Here is a 24,625-nt window from a genome sequence, read left to right on the forward strand (position 1 = left end):
ATTTAATGAGCCTATTTAATAAGTCTATTTAATAAGCCTTTTTAATAAGCCTATTTAATAAACCTATTTAATAAGCCTATTTAATAAGTCTATTTAATAAGCCTAATTAATAAGCCTATTTAATAAGCCTATTTAATGAGCCTATTTAATGAGTCTATTTAATAAGCCTTTTTAATAAGCCTATTTAATAAGTATTGAATGAGCCTATTTAATAAGCCTAAGTTGCTGAAATAAGCCTATTTAATAAGTCTAAGTTGCTGAAATAAGGATATTTAATAAGCCTAAGTTGCTGAAATAAGCCTATTTAATAAACCTAAGTTGCTGAAATAAGGCTATTTAATAAGTCTAAGTTGCTGAAATAAACCTATTTAATAAGCCTAAGTTGCTGAAATAAGTATATTTAATAAGCATAAGTTGCTGAAATAAGCCTATTTAACAAGCCTAAGTTGCTGAAATAAGGCTATTTAATAAGTCTAAGTTGCTGAAATAAGCCTATTTAATAAGCCCAAGTTGCTGAAATAAGCCTATTTAATAAGCCTAAGTTGCTGAAATAAGCCTATTTAATAGGCCTATCTAATAAGTCTAAGTTGCAGAAATAAGCATATTTCATAAGCATATTTAATGAGCCTAAGTTGCTGAAATGTCTATTTAATAAGTCGTTTTAATAAGTCTGAGTTGCTAAAATAAGCCTATTTAATAAGGCTATTTAATAAGCCCAAGTTGCTGAAATAAGCCTATTTAATAAAGCTATTTAATGAGCCTAAGTTGCTGAAATAAGCCTATTTAATAAGCCTAAGTTTCTGAACTAAGCCTATTTAAAAAGGTATATTTAATAAGTCTAAGTTGCTGAAATAAACATATTTTAAAATGCGATTTAATAAGCCTAAGATGCTGAAATAAACCTGTTTAATAAGGCTATTTAATAAGCATAAGTTGCTGAAATAAGCCTATTTAATAAGCCTAAGTTGCTGAAATAAGCCTATTTAATAAGGCTATTTAATAAGTCTAAGTTGCTGAAATAAGCCTATTTAATAAGCCTAAGTTGCTGAATAAGCCTATTTAATAAGCCTAAGTTGCTGAAATAAGCCTATTTAATAAGCGTAAGTTGCTGAAATAAGCCTATTTAATAAGGCTATTTAATAAGCCTAAGTTGCTGAATAAGCCTATTTATTAAGTCTAAGTTGATGAAATAACGCTATTTAATAAGCCTAAGTTGCTGAAATAAGCCTATTTAATAAGCCTAAGTTGCTAAAATAAGCCTATTTAATGAGGCTATTTAATAAGTCTATTTAATAAGCCTATTTAATAAGCCTATTTAATAAGCCTATTTAATACACCTATTTAATAAACCTATTTAATAAGTATTTAATGAGCCTATTTAATAAGTCTATTTAATAAGCCTTTTTAATAAGCCTATTTAATAAACCTATTTAATAAGCCTATTTAATAAGTCTATTTAATAAGCCTAATTAATAAGCCTATTTAATAAGCCTATTTAATGAGCCTATTTAATGAGTCTATTTAATAAGCCTGTTTAATAAGCCTATTTAATAAGTATTGAATGAGCCTATTTAATAAGCCTAAGTTGCTGAAATAAGCCTATTTAATAAGTCTAAGTTGCTGAAATAAGGCTATTTAATAAGCCTAAGTTGCTGAAATAAGCCTATTTAATAAGCCTAAGTTGCTGAAATAAACCTATTTAATAAGCCTAAGTTGCTGAAATAAGTATATTTAATAAGCATAAGTTGCTGAAATAAGCCTATTTAATAAGTCTACGTTGCTGAAATAAGGCTATTTAATAAGTCTAAGTTGCTGAAATAAACCTACTTAATAAGGCTATTTAATAAGCCTAAGTTGCTGAAATAAGCCTATTTAATAAGCCCAAGTTGCTGAAATAAGCCTATTTAATAAGCCTAAGTTGCTGAAATAAGCCTATTTAATAGGCCTATCTAATAAGTCTAAGTTGCAGAAATAAGCATATTTCATAAGCATATTTAATGAGCCTAAGTTGCTGAAATGTCTATTTAATAAGCCGTTTTAATAAGTCTAAGTTGCTAAAATAAGCCTATTTAATAAGGCTATTTAATAAGCCTAAGTTGCTGAAATAAGCCTATTTAATAAGGCTATTTAATGTGCCTAAGTTGCTGAAATAAGCCTATTTAATAAGCCTAAGTTTCTGAACTAAGCCTATTTAAAAAGGTATATTTAATAAGTCTAAGTTGCTGAAATAAACATATTTTAAAATGCTATTTAATAAGCCTAAGTTGCTGAAATAAACCTGTTTAATAAGGCTATTTAATAAGCATAAGTTGCTGAAATAAGCCTATTTAATAAGCCTAAGTTGCTGAAATAAGCCTATTTAATAAGGCTATTTAATAAGTCTAAGTTGCTGAAATAAGCCTATTTAATAAGCCTAAGTTGCTGAATAAGCCTATTTAATAAGCCTAAGTTGCTGAAATAAGCCTATTTATTAAGCGTAAGTTGCTGAAATAAGCATATTTAATAAGGCTATTTAATAAGCCTAAGTTGCTGAATAAGCCTATTTATTAAGTCTAAGTTGCTGAAATAACGCTATTTAATAAGCCTAAGTTGCTGAAATAAGCCTATTTAATAAGCCTAAGTTGCTAAAATAAGCCTATTTAATGAGGCTATTTAATAAGTCTATTTAATAAGCCTATTTAATAAGCCTATTTAATAAGCCTATTTAATACACCTATTTAATAAACCTATTTAATAAGTATTTAATGAGCCTATTTAATAAGTCTATTTAATAAGCCTTTTTAATAAGCCTATTTAATAAACCTATTTAATAAGCCTATTTAATAAGTCTATTTAATAAGCCTAATTAATAAGCCTATTTAATAAGCCTATTTAATGAGCCTATTTAATGAGTCTATTTAATAAGCCTGTTTAATAAGCCTATTTAATAAGTATTGAATGAGCCTATTTAATAAGCCTAAGTTGCTGAAATAAGCCTATTTAATAAGTCTAAGTTGCTGAAATAAGGATATTTAATAAGCCTAAGTTGCTGAAATAAGCCTATTTAATAAACCTAAGTTGCTGAAATAAGGCTATTTAATAAGTCTAAGTTGCTGAAATAAACCTATTTAATAAGCCTAAGTTGCTGAAATAAGTATATTTAATAAGCATAAGTTGCTGAAATAAGCCTATTTAACAAGCCTAAGTTGCTGAAATAAGGCTATTTAATAAGTCTAAGTTGCTGAAATAAGCCTATTTAATAAGCCCAAGTTGCTGAAATAAGCCTATTTAATAAGCCTAAGTTGCTGAAATAAGCCTATTTAATAGGCCTATCTAATAAGTCTAAGTTGCAGAAATAAGCATATTTCATAAGCATATTTAATGAGCCTAAGTTGCTGAAATGTCTATTTAATAAGTCGTTTTAATAAGTCTGAGTTGCTAAAATAAGCCTATTTAATAAGGCTATTTAATAAGCCCAAGTTGCTGAAATAAGCCTATTTAATAAGGCTATTTAATGAGCCTAAGTTGCTGAAATAAGCCTATTTAATAAGCCTAAGTTTCTGAACTAAGCCTATTTAAAAAGGTATATTTAATAAGTCTAAGTTGCTGAAATAAACATATTTTAAAATGCTATTTAATAAGCCTAAGTTGCTGAAATAAACCTGTTTAATAAGGCTATTTAATAAGCATAAGTTGCTGAAATAAGCCTATTTAATAAGCCTAAGTTGCTGAAATAAGCCTATTTAATAAGGCTATTTAATAAGTCTAAGTTGCTGAAATAAGCCTATTTAATAAGCCTAAGTTGCTGAATAAGCCTATTTAATAAGCCTAAGTTGCTGAAATAAGCCTATTTAATAAGCGTAAGTTGCTGAAATAAGCCTATTTAATAAGGCTATTTAATAAGCCTAAGTTGCTGAATAAGCCTATTTATTAAGTCTAAGTTGATGAAATAACGCTATTTAATAAGCCTAAGTTGCTGAAATAAGCCTATTTAATAAGCCTAAGTTGCTAAAATAAGCCTATTTAATGAGGCTATTTAATAAGTCTATTTAATAAGCCTATTTAATAAGCCTATTTAATAAGCCTATTTAATACACCTATTTAATAAACCTATTTAATAAGTATTTAATGAGCCTATTTAATAAGTCTATTTAATAAGCCTTTTTAATAAGCCTATTTAATAAACCTATTTAATAAGCCTATTTAATAAGTCTATTTAATAAGCCTAATTAATAAGCCTATTTAATAAGCCTATTTAATGAGCCTATTTAATGAGTCTATTTAATAAGCCTGTTTAATAAGCCTATTTAATAAGTATTGAATGAGCCTATTTAATAAGCCTAAGTTGCTGAAATAAGCCTATTTAATAAGTCTAAGTTGCTGAAATAAGGCTATTTAATAAGAATAAGTTGCTGAAATAAGCCTATTTAATAAGCCTAAGTTGCTGAAATAAGGCTATTTAATAAGTCTAAGTTGCTGAAATAAACCTATTTAATAAGCCTAAGTTGCTGAAATAAGTATATTTAATAAGCATAAGTTGCTGAAATAAGCCTATTTAATAAGTCTACGTTGCTGAAATAAGGCTATTTAATAAGTCTAAGTTGCTGAAATAAACCTACTTAATAAGGCTATTTAATAAGCCTAAGTTGCTGAAATAAGCCTATTTAATAAGCCCAAGTTGCTGAAATAAGCCTATTTAATAAGCCTAAGTTGCTGAAATAAGCCTATTTAATAGGCCTATCTAATAAGTCTAAGTTGCAGAAATAAGCATATTTCATAAGCATATTTAATGAGCCTAAGTTGCTGAAATGTCTATTTAATAAGCCGTTTTAATAAGTCTAAGTTGCTAAAATAAGCCTATTTAATAAGGCTCTTTAATAAGCCTAAGTTGCTGAAATAAGCCTATTTAATAAGGCTATTTAATGAGCCTAAGTTGCTGAAATAAGCCTATTTAATAAGCCTAAGTTTCTGAACTAAGCCTATTTAAAAAGGTATATTTAATAAGTCTAAGTTGCTGAAATAAACATATTTTAAAATGCTATTTAATAAGCCTAAGTTGCTGAAATAAACCTGTTTAATAAGGCTATTTAATAAGCATAAGTTGCTGAAATAAGCCTATTTAATAAGCCTAAGTTGCTGAAATAAGCCTATTTAATAAGGCTATTTAATAAGTCTAAGTTGCTGAAATAAACCTATTTAATAAGCCTAAGTTGCTAAAATAAGCCTATTTAATGAGGTTATTTAATAAGTCTATTTAATAAGCCTATTTAATACGCCTATTTAATAAGTCTATTTAATAAGCATATTTAATAAGCCTATTTAATAAGCCGATTTAATAAGCCTATTTATTGAGCCTATTTAATAAGCCTATTTAATAAGTCTTTTTAATAAGCCTATTCAATAAGCCTAATTAATAAGCCTATTTAATAAGCCTATTTATTGAGCCAATTTAATGAGTCTATTAAATAAGCCTGTTTAATAAGCCTATTTAATAAGTATTGAATGAGCCTATTTAATAAGCCTAAGTTGCTGAATAAGCCTATTTAATAAGCCTAAGTTGCTGAAATAAGCCTATTTAATAAGCCTATTTAATAAGACTAAGTTGCTGAATAAGCCTATTTAATAAGCCTAAGTTGCTGAAAATAAGCCTATTTAATAAGTCTAAGTTGCTGAAATAAGGCTATTTAATAATCCTAAGTTGCTGAAATAAGCCTATTTAATAAGCCTAAGTTGCTGAAATAAGGCTATTTAATAAGTCTAAGTTGCTGAAATAAGCCTATTTAATAAGCCTAAGTTGCTGAAATAAGTATATTTAATAAGCATAAGTTGCTGAAATAAGCCAATTTAATAAGTCTAAGTTGCTGAAATAAAGCTATTTAATAAGTCTAAGTTGCTGAAATAAGCCTTTTTAATCAGCGTAAGTTGCTGAAATAAGCCTATTTAATAAGCCCAAGTTGCTGAAATAAGCCTACTTAATTAGGCTATTTAATAAGCCTAAGTTGCTGAAATAAGCCTATTTATTATGCGTAAGTTGCTGAAATAAGGCTATTTAATAAGTATAATTTGCTGAAATAAGCCTATTTAATAAGCCTAAGTTGCTGAAATAAGCCTATTTAATAAGCCTATTTAATAAGCCTAAGTTGCTGAAATAAGCCTATTTAATAAGCCTATTTAATAAGTCTAAGTTGTTGAAATAAGCCTATTTAATAAGGCTATTTAATAAGCCTAAGTTGCTGAATAAGCCTATTTAATAAGTCTAAGTAGCTGAAATAAGGCTATTTAATAAGCCTAAGTTGCTGAAATAAGGCTATTTAATAAGTTTAAGTTGCTGAAATAAACCTATTTAATAAGCCTAAGTTGCTGAAATAATCCTATTTAATAAGGCTATTTAATGAGCCTAAGTTGCTGAAATAAGCCTATTTAATAAGCCTAAGTTTCTGAACTAAGCCTATTTAAAAAGGTATATTTAATAAGTCTAAGTTGCTGAAATAAACATATTTTAAAATGCTATTTAATAAGCCTAAGTTGCTGAAATAAACCTGTTTAATAAGGCTATTTAATAAGCATAAGTTGCTGAAATAAGCCTATTTAATAAGCCTAAGTTGCTGAAATAAGCCTATTTAATAAGGCTATTTAATAAGTCTAAGTTGCTGAAATAAACCTATTTAATGAGGCTATTTAATAAGTCTATTTAATAAGCCTATTTAATAAGCCTATTTAATAAGCCTATTTAATAAGCCTATTTAATACGCCTATTTAATAAACATATTTAATAAGTATTTAATGAGCCTATTTAATAAGTCTATTTAATAAGCCTTTTTAATAAGCCTAATTAATAAGTCTATTTAATAAGCCTATTAAATAAGTCTATTTATTAAGTCTATTTAATAAGCCTATTTAATAAGTATTTAATGAGCCTATTTAATAAGCCTATTTATTGAGCCTATTTAATAAGCCTATTTATTGAGCCTATTTAATAAGCCTATTTAATAAGTCTATTTAATAAGCCTATTTAATAAGCCTATTTAATAAGCCTATTTATTTAGCCTATTTAATAAGCCTATTTAATAAGCCTATTTATTGAGCCTATTTAATAAGTATATTTAATAAGCCTATTTAATAAGCCTATTTAATAAGTATTTAATGAGCCTATTTAATAAGTCTATTTAATAAGCCTATTTAATAGGCCTATTTAATAAGTCTAAGTTGCTGAAATAAGTCTATTTAATTATCCTAAGTTTCTGAATGAGCCTATTTAATAAGCCTAAGTTGCTGAAATAAGCCTATTTAATAAGCCTAAGTTGCTGAATAAGCCTATTTAATAAGGCTAAGTTGCTGAATAAACCTATTTAATAAGTCTAAGTTGCTGAAATAAGCCTATTTAATAAGGCTATTTAATAAGCCTAAGTTGCTGAAATAAGCCTATTTAATAAGGCTATTTAATGACCCTAAGTTGCTGAAATAAGACTATTTAATAAGCCTAAGTTTCTGAACTAAGCCTATTTAAAAAGGTATATTTAATAAGTCTAAGTTGCTGAAATAAAACTATTTAATAAGCCTAAGTTGCTAAAATGAGCCTATTTCATGAGGCTATTTAATAAGTCTATTTAATAAGCCTATTTAATAAGCCTATTTAATAAGCCTATTTAATAAGCCTATTTAATACGCCTATTTAATAAACATATTTAATAAGTATTTAATGAGCCTGTTTAATAAGTTTATTTAATAAGCCTTTTTAATAAGACTATTTAATAAGTCTATTTAATAAGCCTATTTAATAAGTCTATTTAATAAGTCTATTTAATAAGCCTATTTAATCAGTATTTAATGAGCCTATTTAATAAGCATATTTATTGAGCCTATTTAATAAGCCTATTTATTGAGCCTATTTAATAAGCATATTTATTGAGCCTATTTAATAAGCCTATTTATTGAGCCTATTTAATAAGCCGATTTAAAAAGTCTATTTAATAAGCCTATTTAATAAGCCTATTTAATAAGCCTATTTATTGAGCCTATTTAATAAGCCTATTTAATAAGCCTATTTATTGAGCCTATTTAATAAGTCTATTTAATAAGCCTATTTAATAAGCCTATTTATTGAGCCTATTTAATAAGTCTATTTAATACGCCTATTTAATAAGCCTATTTAATAAGTATTTAATGCGCCTATTTAATAAGTCTATTTAATAAGCCTATTTAATAGGCCTTTTTAATAAATCTAAGTTGCTGAAATAAGCCTATTTAATAAGCCTATTTAATAGGCCTATTTAATAAGTCTAAGTTGCTGAAATAAGCCTATTTAATAAGCCTAAGTTTCTCAATGAGCCTATTTAATAAGCCTAAGTTGCTTAAATAAGCCTATTAAATAAGTCTAAGTTGCTGAATAAGCCTATTTAATAAGCCTAAGTTGCTGAATAAACCTATTTAATAAGACTAAGTTGATGAAATAAGCATATTTAATAAGGCGATTTAATAAGCCTAAGTTGCTGAATAAGCCTATTTAATAAGGCTATTTAATGAGCCTAAGTTGCTGAACTAAGCCTATTTAAAAAGGTATATTTAATAAGTCTAAGTTGCTGAAATAAACCTATTTAAAAATGCTATTTAATAAGCCTAAGTTGCTGAAATAAACCTGTTTAATAAGGCTATTTAATAAGAATAAGTTGCTGAAATAAGCTTATTTAATAAGCCTAAGTTGCTGAAATAAGCCTATTTAATAAGGCTCTTTAATAAGTCTAAGTTGCTGAAATAAACCTATTTAATAAGCCTAAGTTGCTAAAATAAGCCTATTTAATGAGGCTATTTAATAAGTCTATTTAATAAGCCTATTTAATAAGCCTATTTAATAAGCCTATTTAATAAGCCTATTTAATAAGTCTATTTAATAAGTCTATTTAATAAATATTTAATGAGCCTATTTAATAAGCCTATTTATTGAGCCTATTTAATAAGCCTATTTATTGAGCCTATTTAATAAGCCTATTTATTGAGCCTATTTAATAAGCCTATTTATTGAGCATATTTAATAAGCCTATTTAATAAGTCTATTTAATAAGCCTATTTAATAAGCCTATTTAATAAGCCTATTTAATAAGCCTATTTATTTAACCTATTTAATAAGCCTATTTAATAAGCTTATTTATTGAGCCTATTTAATAAGTCTATTTAATAAGCATATTTAATAAGCCTATTTAATAATTATTTAATGAGCCTGTTTAATAAGTCTATTTAATAAGCCTATTTAATAGGCCTATTTAATAAGTCTAAGTTGCTGAAATAAGCCTATTTAATAAGTCTATTTAATAGGCCTATTTAATAAGTCTAAGTTGCTGAAATAAGCCTATTTAATAAGCCTAAGTTTCTGAATGAGCCTATTTAATAAGCCTAAGTTGCTGAAATAAGCCTATTTAATAAGCCTAAGTTGCTGAATAAGCCTATTTAATAAGCCTAAGTTGCTGAAATAAGCCTATTTAATAAGTCTAAGTTGCTGAAATAAGGCTATTTAATAAGCCTAAGTTGCTGAAATAAGCCTATTTAATAAGCCTAAGTTGCTGAAATAAAGCTATTTAATAAGTCTAAGTTGCTAAAATAAGCCTATTTAATAAGCCTAAGTTGCTGAAATAAGTATATTTAATAAGCATAAGTTGCTGAAATAAGCCTATTTAATGAGTCTAAGTTGCTGAAATAAGGCTATTTAATAAGTCTAAGTTGCTGAAATAAGCCTTTTCAATCAGCGTAAGTTGCTGAAATAAGCCTATTTAATAAGCCCAAGTTGCTGAAATAAGCCTACTTAATTAGGCTATTTAATAAGCCTAAGTTGCTGAAATAAGCCCATTTAATAAGCGTAAGTTGCTGAAATAAGGCTATTTAATAAGTCTAAGTTGCTGAAATAAGCCTATTTAATAAGCCTAAGTTGCTGAAATAAGGCTATTTAATAAGCCTGTTTAATAAGCCTAAGTTGCTGAAATAAGCCTATTTAATAAGCCTATTTAATAGGCCTATTTAATAAGTCTAAGTTGCTGAAATAAGCCTATTTAATAAGCCTATTTAATAGGCCTATTTAATAAGTCTAAGTTGCTGAAATAAGCCTATTTAATAAGCCTAAGTTGCTGAAATAAGCCTATTTAATAAGCCTAAGTTGCTGAATAAACCTACTTAATAAGCCTAAGTTGCTAAAATAAGCCTATTTAATGAGGCTATTTAGTAAGTCTATTCAATAAGCCTATTTTATACGCCTATTTAATAAGTCTATTTAATAAGCATATTTAATAAGCCTATTTAATAAGCTTATTTATTGACCCTATTTAATAAGCATATTTAATAAGCCTATTTAATAAGCCTATTTATTGAGCCTATTTAATAAGCCTATTTAATAAGTCTATTTAATAAGCCTGTTTAATACGCCTATTTAATAAGTATTGAATGAGCCTATTTAATAAGCCTAAGTTGCTGAATAAGCCTATTTAATAAGCCTAAGTTGCTGAAATAAGCCTATTTAATAAGCCTATTTAATAAGACTAAGTTGCTGAATAAGCCTATTTAATAAGTCTAAGTTGCTGAAATAAGGCTATTTAATAATCCTAAGTTGCTGAAATAAGCCTATTTAATAAGCCTAAGTTGCTGAAATAAGGCTATTTAATAAGTCTAAGTTGCTGAAATAAGCCTATTTAATAAGCCTAAGTTGCTGAAATAAAGCTATTTAATAAGTCTAAGTTGCTGAAATAAGCCTTTTTAATCAGCGTAAGTTGCTGAAATAAGCCTATTTAATAAGCCGAAGTTGCTGAAATAAGCCTACTTAATTAGGCTATTTAATAAGCCTAAGTTGCTGAAATAAGCCTATTTAATATGCGTAAGTTGCTGAAATAAGGCTATTTAATAAGTATAATTTGCTGAAATAAGCCTATTTAATAAGCCTAAGTTGCTGAAATAAGCCTATTTAATAAGCCTATTTAATAAGCCTAAGTTGCTGAAATAAGCCTATTTAATAAGCCTATTTAATAAGCCTAAGTTGCTGAAATAAGCCTATTTAATAAGCCTATTTAATAAGCCTATTTAATAGGCCTATTTAATAAGTCTAAGTTGCTGAAATAAGCCTATTTAATAAGCCTAAGTTGCTGAATGAGCCTATTTAATAAGCCTAAGTTGCTGAAATAAGCCTATTTAATGAGCATAAGTTGCTGAATAAGCCTATTTAATAAGCCTAAGTTGCTGAATAAACCTATTTAATAAGTCTAAGTTGTTGAAATAAGCCTATTTAACAAGGCTATTTAATAAGCCTAAGTTGCTGAATAAGCCTATTTAATAAGTCTAAGTAGCTGACATAAGGCTATTTAATAAGCCTAAGTTGCTGAAATAAGGCTATTTAATAAGTTTAAGTTGCTGAAATAAACCTATTTAATAAGCCTAAGTTGCTGAAATAAGCCTATTTAATAAGCCTAAGTTTCTGAACTAAGCCTATTTAAAAAAGTATATTTAATAAGTCTAAGTTGCTGAAATAAACATATTTTAAAATGCTATTTAATAAGCCTAAGTTGCTGAAATAAACCTGTTTAATAAGGCTATTTAATAAGCATAAGTTGCTGAAATAAGCCTATTTAATAAGCCTAAGTTGCTGAAATAAGCCTATTTAATAAGGCTATTTAATAAGTCTAAGTTGCTGAAATAAACCTATTTAATGAGGCTATTTAATAAGTCTATTTAATAAGCCTATTTAATAAGCCTATTTAATAAGCCTATTTAATACGCCTATTTAATAAAAAATATTTAATAAGTATTTAATGAGCCTATTTAATAAGTCTATTTAATAAGCCTTTTTAATAAGCCTATTTAATAAATCTATTTAATAAGCCTATTTAATAAGTCTATTTATTAAGTCTATTTAATAAGCCTATTTAATAAGTATTTAATGAGCCTATTTAATAAGCCTATTTATTGAGCCTATTTAATAAGCCTATTTATTGAGCCTATTTAATAAGCCTATTTATTGAGCCTATTTAATAAGCCTATTTATTGAGCCTATTTAATAAGCCTATTTAATAAGTCTATTTAATAAGCCTATTTAATAAGCCTATTTAATAAGCCTATTTATTTAGCCTATTTAATAAGCCTATTTAATAAGCCTATTTATTGAGCCTATTTAATAAGTATATTTAATAAGCCTATTTAATAAGCCGATTTAATAAGTATTTAATGAGCCTATTTAATAAGTCTATTTAATAAGCCTATTTAATAGGCCTATTTAATAAGTCTAAGTTGCTGAAATAAGTCTATTTAATAAGCCTAAGTTTCTGAATGAGCCTATTTAATAAGCCTAAGTTGCTGAAATAAGCCTATTTAATAAGCCTAAGTTGCTGAATAAGCCTATTTAATAAGCCTAAGTTGCTGAATAAACCTATTTAATAAGTCTAAGTTGCTGAAATAAGCCTATTTAATAAGGCTATTTAATAAGCCTAAGTTGCTGAAATAAACCTGTTTAATAAGGCTATTTAATAAGCATAAGTTGCTGAAATAAGCTTATTTAATAAGCCTAAGTTGCTGAAATAAGCTTATTTAATAAGGCTCTTTAATAAGTCTAAGTTGCTGAAATAAAACTATTTAATAAGCCTAAGTTGCTAAAATAAGCCTATTTCATGAGGCTATTTAATAAGTCTATTTAATAAGCCTATTTAATAAGCCTATTTAATAACCCTATTTAATAAGCCTATTTAATAAGCCTATTTAATACGCCTATTTAATAAACATATTTAATAAGTATTTAATGAGCCTGTTTAATAAGTCTATTTAATAAGCCTTTTTAATAAGACTATTTAATAAGTCTATTTAATAAGCCTATTTAATAAGTCTATTTAATAAGCCTATTTAATCAGTATTTAATGAGCCTATTTAATAAGCATATTTATTGAGCCTATTTAATAAGCCTATTTATTGAGCCTATTTAATATGCATATTTATTGAGCCTATTTCATAAGCCTATTTATTGAGCCTATTTAATAAGCCGATTTAATAAGTCTATTTAATAAGCCTATTTAATAAGCCTATTTAATAAGCCTATTTATTGAGCCTATTTAATAAGCCTATTTAATAAGCCTATTTATTGAGCCTATTTAATAAGTCTATTTAATGAGCCTATTTAATAAGCCTATTTATTGAGCCTATTTAATAAGTCTATTTAATAAGCCTATTTAATAAGCCTATTTAATAAGTATTTAATGCGCCTATTTAATAAGTCTATTTAATAAGCCTATTTAATAGGCCTTTTTAATAAATCTAAGTTGGTGAAATAAGCCTATTTAATAAGCCTATTTAATAGGCCTATTTAATAAGTCTAAGTTGCTGAAATAAGCCTATTTAATAAGCCTAAGTTTCTGAATGAGCCTATTTAATAACCCTAAGTTGCTTAAATAAGCTTATTAAATAAGTCTAAGTTGCTGAATAAGCCTATTTAAAAAGCCTAAGTTGCTGAATAAACCTATTTAATAAGCCTAAGTTGCTAAAATAAGCCTACTAATGAGGCTATTTAATAAGTCTATTTAATAAGCCTATTTAATAAGCCTATTTAATAAGCCTATTTAATAAGCCTATTTAATAAGTCTATTTAATAATAATTCTATTTAATACATATTTAATGAGCCTATTTAATAAGCCTATTTATTGAGCCTATTTAATAAGCCTATTTATTGAGCCTATTTAATAAGCCTATTTATTGAGCCTATTTAATAAGCCTATTTATTGAGCATATTTAATAAGCCTATTTAATAAGTCTATTTAATAAGCCTATTTAATAAGCCTATTTAATAAGCCTATTTAATAAGCCTATTTATTTAACCTATTTAATAAGCCTATTTAATAAGCTTATTTATTGAGCCTATTTAATAAGTCTATTTAATAAGCATATTTAATAAGCCTATTTAATAATTATTTAATGAGCCTGTTTAATAAGTCTATTTAATAAGCCTATTTAATAGGCCTATTTAATAAGTCTAAGTTGCTGAAATAAGCCTATTTAATAAGTCTATTTAATAGGCCTATTTAATAAGTCTAAGTTGCTGAAATAAGCCTATTTAATAAGCCTAAGTTTCTGAATGAGCCTATTTAATAAGCCTACATTGCTGAAATAAGCCTATTTAATAAGCCTAAGTTGCTGAATAAGCCTATTTAATAAGCCTAAGTTGCTGAAATAAGCCTATTTAATAAGTCTAAGTTGCTGAAATAAGGCTATTTAATAAGCCTAAGTTGCTGAAATAAGCCTATTTAATAAGCCTAAGTTGCTGAAATAAGGCTATTAAATAAGTCTAAGTTGCTAAAATAAGCCTATTTAATAAGCCTAAGTTGCTGAAATAAGTATATTTAATAAGCCCAAGTTGCTGAAATAAGCCTACTTAATTAGGCTATTTAATAAGCCTAAGTTGCTGAAATAAGCCTATTTATTATGCATAAGTTGCTGAAATAAGGCTATTTAATAAGTATAATTTGCTGAAATAAGCCTATTTAATAAGCCTAAGTTGCTGAAATAAGCCTATTTAATAAGCCTATTTAATAAGCCTAAGTTGCTGAAATAAGCCTATTTAATAAGCCTATTTAATAAGCCTAAGTTGCTGAAATAAGCCTATTTAATAGGCCTATTTAATAAGTCTAAGTTGCTGAAATAAGCCTATTTAATAAGCCTAAGTTGCTGAATGAGCCTATTTAATAAGCCTAAGTTGCTGAAATAAGCCTATTTAATGAGCATAAGTTGCTGAATAAGCCTATTTAATAAGCCTAAGTTGCTGAATAAACCTATTTAATAAGTCTAAGTTGTTGAAATAAGCCTATTTAATAAGGCTATTTAATAAGCCTAAGTTGCTGAATAAGCCTATTTAATAAGTCTAAGTAGCTGAAATAAGGCTATTTAATAAGCCTAAGTTGCTGAAATAAGGCTATTTAATAAGTTTAAGTTGCTGAAATAAACCTATTTAATAAGCCTAAGTTGCTGAAATAATCCTATTTAATAAGGCTATTTAATGAGCCTAAGTTGCTGAAATAAGCCTATTTAATAAGCCTAAGTTTCTGAACTAAGCCTATTTAAAAAGGTATATTTAATAAGTCTAAGTTGCTGAAATAAACATATTTTAAAATGCTATTTAATAAGCCTAAGTTGCTGAAATAAACCTGTTTAATAAGGCTATTTAATAAGCATAAGTTGCTGAAATAAGCCTATTTAATAAGCCTAAGTTGCTGAAATAAGCCTATTTAATAAGGCTATTTAATAAGTCTAAGTTGCTGAAATAAACCTATTTAATGAGGCTATTTAATAAGTCTATTTAATAAGCCTATTTAATAAGCCTATTTAATAAGCCTATTTAATAAGCCTATTTAATACGCCTATTTAATAAACATATTTAATAAGTATTTAATGAGCCTATTTAATAAGTCTATTTAATAAGCCTTTTTAATAAGCCTAATTAATAAGTCTATTTAATAAGCCTATTAAATAAGTCTATTTATTAAGTCTATTTAATAAGCCTATTTAATAAGTATTTAATGAGCCTATTTAATAAGCCTATTTATTGAGCCTATTTAATAAGCCTATTTATTGAGCCTATTTAATAAGCCTATTTAATAAGTCTATTTAATAAGCCTATTTAATAAGCCTATTTAATAAGCCTATTTATTTAGCCTATTTAATAAGCCTATTTAATAAGCCTATTTATTGAGCCTATTTAATAAGTATATTTAATAAGCCTATTTAATAAGCCTATTTAATAAGTATTTAATGAGCCTATTTAATAAGTCTATTTAATAAGCCTATTTAATAGGCCTATTTAATAAGTCTAAGTTGCTGAAATAAGTCTATTTAATTATCCTAAGTTTCTGAATGAGCCTATTTAATAAGCCTAAGTTGCTGAAATAAGCCTATTTAATAAGCCTAAGTTGCTGAATAAGCCTATTTAATAAGGCTAAGTTGCTGAATAAACCTATTTAATAAGTCTAAGTTGCTGAAATAAGCCTATTTAATAAGGCTATTTAATAAGCCTAAGTTGCTGAAATAAGCCTATTTAATAAGGCTATTTAATGACCCTAAGTTGCTGAAATAAGACTATTTAATAAGCCTAAGTTTCTGAACTAAGCCTATTTAAAAAGGTATATTTAATAAGTCTAAGTTGCTGAAATAAAACTATTTAATAAGCCTAAGTTGCTAAAATGAGCCTATTTCATGAGGCTATTTAATAAGTCTATTTAATAAGCCTATTTAATAAGCCTATTTAATAAGCCTATTTAATAAGCCTATTTAATACGCCTATTTAATAAACATATTTAATAAGTATTTAATGAGCCTGTTTAATAAGTTTATTTAATAAGCCTTTTTAATAAGACTATTTAATAAGTCTATTTAATAAGCCTATTTAATAAGTCTATTTAATAAGTCTATTTAATAAGCCTATTTAATCAGTATTTAATGAGCCTATTTAATAAGCATATTTATTGAGCCTATTTAATAAGCCTATTTATTGAGCCTATTTAATAAGCATATTTATTGAGCCTATTTAATAAGCCTATTTATTGAGCCTATTTAATAAGCCGATTTAAAAAGTCTATTTAATAAGCCTATTTAATAAGCCTATTTAATAAGCCTATTTATTGAGCCTATTTAATAAGCCTATTTAATAAGCCTATTTATTGAGCCTATTTAATAAGTCTATTTAATAAGCCTATTTAATAAGCCTATTTATTGAGCCTATTTAATAAGTCTATTTAATACGCCTATTTAATAAGCCTATTTAATAAGTATTTAATGCGCCTATTTAATAAGTCTATTTAATAAGCCTATTTAATAGGCCTTTTTAATAAATCTAAGTTGCTGAAATAAGCCTATTTAATAAGCCTATTTAATAGGCCTATTTAATAAGTCTAAGTTGCTGAAATAAGCCTATTTAATAAGCCTAAGTTTCTCAATGAGCCTATTTAATAAGCCTAAGTTGCTTAAATAAGCCTATTAAATAAGTCTAAGTTGCTGAATAAGCCTATTTAATAAGCCTAAGTTGCTGAATAAACCTATTTAATAAGACTAAGTTGATGAAATAAGCATATTTAATAAGGCGATTTAATAAGCCTAAGTTGCTGAATAAGCCTATTTAATAAGGCTATTTAATGAGCCTAAGTTGCTGAACTAAGCCTATTTAAAAAGGTATATTTAATAAGTCTAAGTTGCTGAAATAAACCTATTTAAAAATGCTATTTAATAAGCCTAAGTTGCTGAAATAAACCTGTTTAATAAGGCTATTTAATAAGAATAAGTTGCTGAAATAAGCTTATTTAATAAGCCTAAGTTGCTGAAATAAGCCTATTTAATAAGGCTCTTTAATAAGTCTAAGTTGCTGAAATAAACCTATTTAATAAGCCTAAGTTGCTAAAATAAGCCTATTTAATGAGGCTATTTAATAAGTCTATTTAATAAGCCTATTTAATAAGCCTATTTAATAAGCCTATTTAATAAGCCTATTTAATAAGTCTATTTAATAAGTCTATTTAATAAATATTTAATGAGCCTATTTAATAAGCCTATTTATTGAGCCTATTTAATAAGCCTATTTATTGAGCCTATTTAATAAGCCTATTTATTGAGCCTATTTAATAAGCCTATTTATTGAGCATATTTAATAAGCCTATTTAATAAGTCTATTTAATAAGCCTATTTAATAAGCCTATTTAATAAGCCTATTTAATAAGCCTATTTATTTAACCTATTTAATAAGCCTATTTAATAAGCTTATTTATTGAGCCTATTTAATAAGTCTATTTAATAAGCATATTTAATAAGCCTATTTAATAATTATTTAATGAGCCTGTTTAATAAGTCTATTTAATAAGCCTATTTAATAGGCCTATTTAATAAGTCTAAGTTGCTGAAATAAGCCTATTTAATAAGTCTATTTAATAGGCCTATTTAATAAGTCTAAGTTGCTGAAATAAGCCTATTTAATAAGCCTAAGTTTCTGAATGAGCCTATTTAATAAGCCTAAGTTGCTGAAATAAGCCTATTTAATAAGCCTAAGTTGCTGAATAAGCCTATTTAATAAGCCTAAGTTGCTGAAATAAGCCTATTTAATAAGTCTAAGTTGCTGAAATAAGGCTATTTAATAAGCCTAAGTTGCTGAAATAAGCCTATTTAATAAGCCTAAGTTGCTGAAATAAAGCTATTTAATAAGTCTAAGTTGCTAAAATAAGCCTATTTAATAAGCCTAAGTTGCTGAAATAAGTATATTTAATAAGCATAAGTTGCTGAAATAAGCCTATTTAATGAGTCTAAGTTGCTGAAATAAGGCTATTTAATAAGTCTAAGTTGCTGAAATAAGCCTTTTCAATCAGCGTAAGTTGCTGAAATAAGCCTATTTAATAAGCCCAAGTTGCTGAAATAAGCCTACTTAATTAGGCTATTTAATAAGCCTAAGTTGCTGAAATAAGCCCATTTAATAAGCGTAAGTTGCTGAAATAAGGCTATTTAATAAGTCTAAGTTGCTGAAATAAGCCTATTTAATAAGCCTAAGTTGCTGAAATAAGGCTATTTAATAAGCCTGTTTAATAAGCCTAAGTTGCTGAAATAAGCCTATTTAATAAGCCTATTTAATAGGCCTATTTAATAAGTCTAAGTTGCTGAAATAAGCCTATTTAATAAGCCTATTTAATAGGCCTATTTAATAAGTCTAAGTTGCTGAAATAAGCCTATTTAATAAGCCTAAGTTGCTGAAATAAGCCTATTTAATAAGCCTAAGTTGCTGAATAAACCTACTTAATAAGCCTAAGTTGCTAAAATAAGCCTATTTAATGAGGCTATTTAGTAAGTCTATTTAATAAGCCTATTTTATACGCCTATTTAATAAGTCTATTTAATAAGCATATTTAATAAGCCTATTTAATAAGCTTATTTATTGACCCTATTTAATAAGCATATTTAATAAGCCTATTTAATAAGCCTATTTATTGAGCCTATTTAATAAGCCTATTTAATAAGTCTATTTAATAAGCCTGTTTAATACGCCTATTTAATAAGTATTGAATGAGCCTATTTAATAAGCCTAAGTTGCTGAATAAGCCTATTTAATAAGCCTAAGTTGCTGAAATAAGCCTATTTAATAAGCCTATTTAATAAGACTAAGTTGCTGAATAAGCCTATTTAATAAGCCTAAGTTGCTGAAATAAGCCTATTTAATAAGTCTAAGTTGCTGAAATAAGGCTATTTAATAATCCTAAGTTGCTGAAATAAGCCTATTTAATAAGCCTAAGTTGCTGAAATAAGGCTATTTAATAAGTCTAAGTTGCTGAAATAAGCCTATTTAATAAGCCTAAGTTGCTGAAATAAAGCTATTTAATAAGTCTAAGTTGCTGAAATAAGCCTTTTTAATCAGCGTAAGTTGCTGAAATAAGCCTATTTAATAAGCCGAAGTTGCTGAAATAAGCCTACTTAATTAGGCTATTTAATAAGCCTAAGTTGCTGAAATAAGCCTATTTAATATGCGTAAGTTGCTGAAATAAGGCTATTTAATAAGTATAATTTGCTGAAATAAGCCTATTTAATAAGCCTAAGTTGCTGAAATAAGCCTATTTAATAAACCTATTTAATAAGCCTAAGTTGCTGAAATAAGCCTATTTAATAAGCCTATTTAATAAGCCTAAGTTGCTGAAATAAGCCTATTTAATAAGCCTATTTAATAAGCCTATTTAATAGGCCTATTTAATAAGTCTAAGTTGCTGAAATAAGCCTATTTAATAAGCCTAAGTTGCTGAATGAGCCTATTTAATAAGCCTAAGTTGCTGAAATAAGCCTATTTAATGAGCATAAGTTGCTGAATAAGCCTATTTAATAAGCCTAAGTTGCTGAATAAACCTATTTAATAAGTCTAAGTTGTTGAAATAAGCCTATTTAACAAGGCTATTTAATAAGCCTAAGTTGCTGAATAAGCCTATTTAATAAGTCTAAGTAGCTGACATAAGGCTATTTAATAAGCCTAAGTTGCTGAAATAAGGCTATTTAATAAGTTTAAGTTGCTGAAATAAACCTATTTAATAAGCCTAAGTTGCTGAAATAAGCCTATTTAATAAGCCTAAGTTTCTGAACTAAGCCTATTTAAAAAAGTATATTTAATAAGTCTAAGTTGCTGAAATAAACATATTTTAAAATGCTATTTAATAAGCCTAAGTTGCTGAAATAAACCTGTTTAATAAGGCTATTTAATAAGCATAAGTTGCTGAAATAAGCCTATTTAATAAGCCTAAGTTGCTGAAATAAGCCTATTTAATAAGGCTATTTAATAAGTCTAAGTTGCTGAAATAAACCTATTTAATGAGGCTATTTAATAAGTCTATTTAATAAGCCTATTTAATAAGCCTATTTAATAAGCCTATTTAATACGCCTATTTAATAAAAATATTTAATAAGTATTTAATGAGCCTATTTAATAAGTCTATTTAATAAGCCTTTTTAATAAGCCTATTTAATAAATCTATTTAATAAGCCTATTTAATAAGTCTATTTATTAAGTCTATTTAATAAGCCTATTTAATAAGTATTTAATGAGCCTATTTAATAAGCCTATTTATTGAGCCTATTTAATAAGCCTATTTATTGAGCCTATTTAATAAGCCTATTTATTAAGCCTATTTAATAAGCCTATTTATTGAGCCTATTTAATAAGCCTATTTAATAAGTCTATTTAATAAGCCTATTTAATAAGCCTATTTAATAAGCCTATTTATTTAGCCTATTTAATAAGCCTATTTAATAAGCCTATTTATTGAGCCTATTTAATAAGTATATTTAATAAGCCTATTTAATAAGCCGATTTAATAAGTATTTAATGAGCCTATTTAATAAGTCTATTTAATAAGCCTATTTAATAGGCCTATTTAATTAGTCTAAGTTGCTGAAATAAGTCTATTTAATAAGCCTAAGTTTCTGAATGAGCCTATTTAATAAGCCTAAGTTGCTGAAATAAGCCTATTTAATAAGCCTAAGTTGCTGAATAAGCCTATTTAATAAGCCTAAGTTGCTGAATAAACCTATTTAATAAGTCTAAGTTGCTGAAATAAGCCTATTTAATAAGGCTATTTAATAAGCCTAAGTTGCTGAAATAAACCTGTTTAATAAGGCTATTTAATAAGCATAAGTTGCTGAAATAAGCTTATTTAATAAGCCTAAGTTGCTGAAATAAGCTTATTTAATAAGGCTCTTTAATAAGTCTAAGTTGCTGAAATAAAACTATTTAATAAGCCTAAGTTGCTAAAATAAGCCTATTTCATGAGGCTATTTAATAAGTCTATTTAATAAGCCTATTTAATAAGCCTATTTAATAACCCTATTTAATAAGCCTATTTAATAAGCCTATTTAATACGCCTATTTAATAAACATATTTAATAAGTATTTAATGAGCCTGTTTAATAAGTCTATTTAATAAGCCTTTTTAATAAGACTATTTAATAAGTCTATTTAATAAGCCTATTTAATAAGTCTATTTAATAAGCCTATTTAATCAGTATTTAATGAGCCTATTTAATAAGCATATTTATTGAGCCTATTTAATAAGCCTATTTATTGAGCCTATTTAATATGCATATTTATTGAGCCTATTTCATAAGCCTATTTATTGAGCCTATTTAATAAGCCGATTTAATAAGTCTATTTAATAAGCCTATTTAATAAGCCTATTTAATAAGCCTATTTATTGAGCCTATTTAATAAGCCTATTTAATAAGCCTATTTATTGAGCCTATTTAATAAGTCTATTTAATGAGCCTATTTAATAAGCCTATTTATTGAGCCTATTTAATAAGTCTATTTAATAAGCCTATTTAATAAGCCTATTTAATAAGTATTTAATGCGCCTATTTAATAAGTCTATTTAATAAGCCTATTTAATAGGCCTTTTTAATAAATCTAAGTTGGTGAAATAAGCCTATTTAATAAGCCTATTTAATAGGCCTATTTAATAAGTCTAAGTTGCTGAAATAAGCCTATTTAATAAGCCTAAGTTTCTGAATGAGCCTATTTAATAACCCTAAGTTGCTTAAATAAGCTTATTAAATAAGTCTAAGTTGCTGAATAAGCCTATTTAAAAAGCCTAAGTTGCTGAATAAACCTATTTAATAAGCCTAAGTTGCTAAAATAAGCCTACTAATGAGGCTATTTAATAAGTCTATTTAATAAGCCTATTTAATAAGCCTATTTAATAAGCCTATTTAATAAGCCTATTTAATAAGTCTATTTAATAATAATTCTATTTAATAAATATTTAATGAGCCTATTTAATAAGCCTATTTATTGAGCCTATTTAATAAGCCTATTTATTGAGCCTATTTAATAAGCCTATTTATTGAGCCTATTTAATAAGCCTATTTATTGAGCATATTTAATAAGCCTATTTAATAAGTCTATTTAATAAGCCTATTTAATAAGCCTATTTAATAAGCCTATTTAATAAGCCTATTTATTTAACCTATTTAATAAGCCTATTTAATAAGCTTATTTATTGAGCCTATTTAATAAGTCTATTTAATAAGCATATTTAATAAGCCTATTTAATAATTATTTAATGAGCCTGTTTAATAAGTCTATTTAATAAGCCTATTTAATAGGCCTATTTAATAAGTCTAAGTTGCTGAAATAAGCCTATTTAATAAGTCTATTTAATAGGCCTATTTAATAAGTCTAAGTTGCTGAAATAAGCCTATTTAATTAGCCTAAGTTTCTGAATGAGCCTATTTAATAAGCCTACATTGCTGAAATAAGCCTATTTAATAAGCCTAAGTTGCTGAATAAGCCTATTTAATAAGCCTAAGTTGCTGAAATAAGCCTATTTAATAAGTCTAAGTTGCTGAAATAAGGCTATTTAATAAGCCTAAGTTGCTGAAATAAGCCTATTTAATAAGCCTAAGTTGCTGAAATAAGGCTATTTAATAAGTCTAAGTTGCTAAAATAAGCCTATTTAATAAGCCTAAGTTGCTGAAATAAGTATATTTAATAAGCATAAGTTGCTGAAATAAGCCTATTTAATGAGTCTAAGTTGCTGAAATAAGGCTATTTAATAAGTCTAAGTTGCTGAAATAAGCCTTTTTAATCAGCATAAGTTGCTGAAATAAGCCTATTTAATAAGCCCAAGTTGCTGAAATAAGCCTACTTAATTAGGCTATTTAATAAGCCTAAGTTGCTGAAATAAGCCTATTTAATAAGCGTAAGTTGCTGAAATAAGGCTATTTAATAAGTCTAAGTTGCTGAAATAAGCCTATTTAATAAGCCTAAGTTGCTGAAATAAGCCTATTTAATAAGCCTGTTTAATAAGCCTAAGTTGCTGAAATAAGCCTATTTAATAAGCCTATTTAATAAGCCTATTTAATAGGCCTATTTAATAAGTCTAAGTTGCTGAAATAAGCCTATTTAATAAGCCTATTTAATAGGCCTATTTAATAAGTCTAAGTTGCTGAAATAAGCCTATTTAATAAGCCTAAGTTGCTGAAAAAACCTACTTAATAAGCCTAAGTTGCTAAAATAAGCCTATTTAATGAGGCTATTTAGTAAGTCTATTTAATAAGCCTATTTTATACGCCTATTTGTTGCTGAAATAAGTCTATTTAATAAGTCTAAGTTGCTGAAATAAGCCTATTTAATAAGCCTAAGTTGCTGAAATAAGCCCATTTAATAAGCCTATTTAATAAGCCTAAGTTGCTGAAATAAGCCTATTTAATAAGCCTATTTAATAAGCCTATTTAATAGGCCTATTTAATAAGTCTAAGTTGCTGAAATAAGCCTATTTAATAAGCCTATTTAATAGGCCTATTTAATAAGTCTAAGTTGCTGAAATAAGCCTATTTAACAAGCCTAAGTTGCTGAATGAGCCTATTTAATTTGCCTAAGTTGCTGAAATAAGCCTATTTAATAAGCCTAAGTTGCTGAATAAGCCTATTTAATAAGCCTAAGTTGCTGAATAAACCTATTTAATAAGTCTAAGTTGCTGAAATAAGCCTATTTAATAAGGCCATTTAATAAGCCTAAGTTGCTGAATAAGCCTATTTAACAAGTCTAAGTTGCTGAAATAAGGCTATTTAATAAGCCTAAGTTGCTGAAATAAGGCTTTTTAATAAGTTTAAGTTGCTGAAATAAGCCTATTTAATAAGCCTAAGTTGCTGAAATAAGCCTATTTAATAAGGCTATTTAATGAGACTCAGTTGCTGAAATAAGACTATTTAATAAGCCTAAGTTTCTGAACTAAGCCTATTTAAAAAGGTATATTTAATAAGTCAAAGTTGCTGAAATAAACCTATTTAAAAATGCTATTTAATAAGCCTAAGTTGCTGAAATAAACCTGTTTAATAAGGCTATTTAATAAGCATAAGTTGCTGAAATAAGCTTATTTAATAAGCCTAAGTTGCTGAAATAAGCCTATTTAATAAGGCTATATAATAAGTCTATTTAATAAGCCTATTTAATAACTATTTAATGCGCCTATTTAATAAGCCTATTTATTGAGCCTATTTAATAAGGCTATTTATTGAGCCTATTTAATAAGCCTATTTATTGTGCCTATTTAATAAGCCTATTTATTGAGCCTATTTAATAAGCCTATTTAATAAGTCTATTTAATAAGCCTATTTAATAAGCCGATTTAATAAGCCTAT

The sequence above is a fragment of the Petromyzon marinus genome, unplaced genomic scaffold (assembly GCF_048934315.1).
Source record: "Petromyzon marinus isolate PM22_M1 ecotype Great Lakes invasive population unplaced genomic scaffold, UKy_Petmar_22M1.pri1.0 PM_G_Scaffold_4, whole genome shotgun sequence".
Taxonomy (NCBI): domain Eukaryota; kingdom Metazoa; phylum Chordata; class Hyperoartia; order Petromyzontiformes; family Petromyzontidae; genus Petromyzon; species Petromyzon marinus.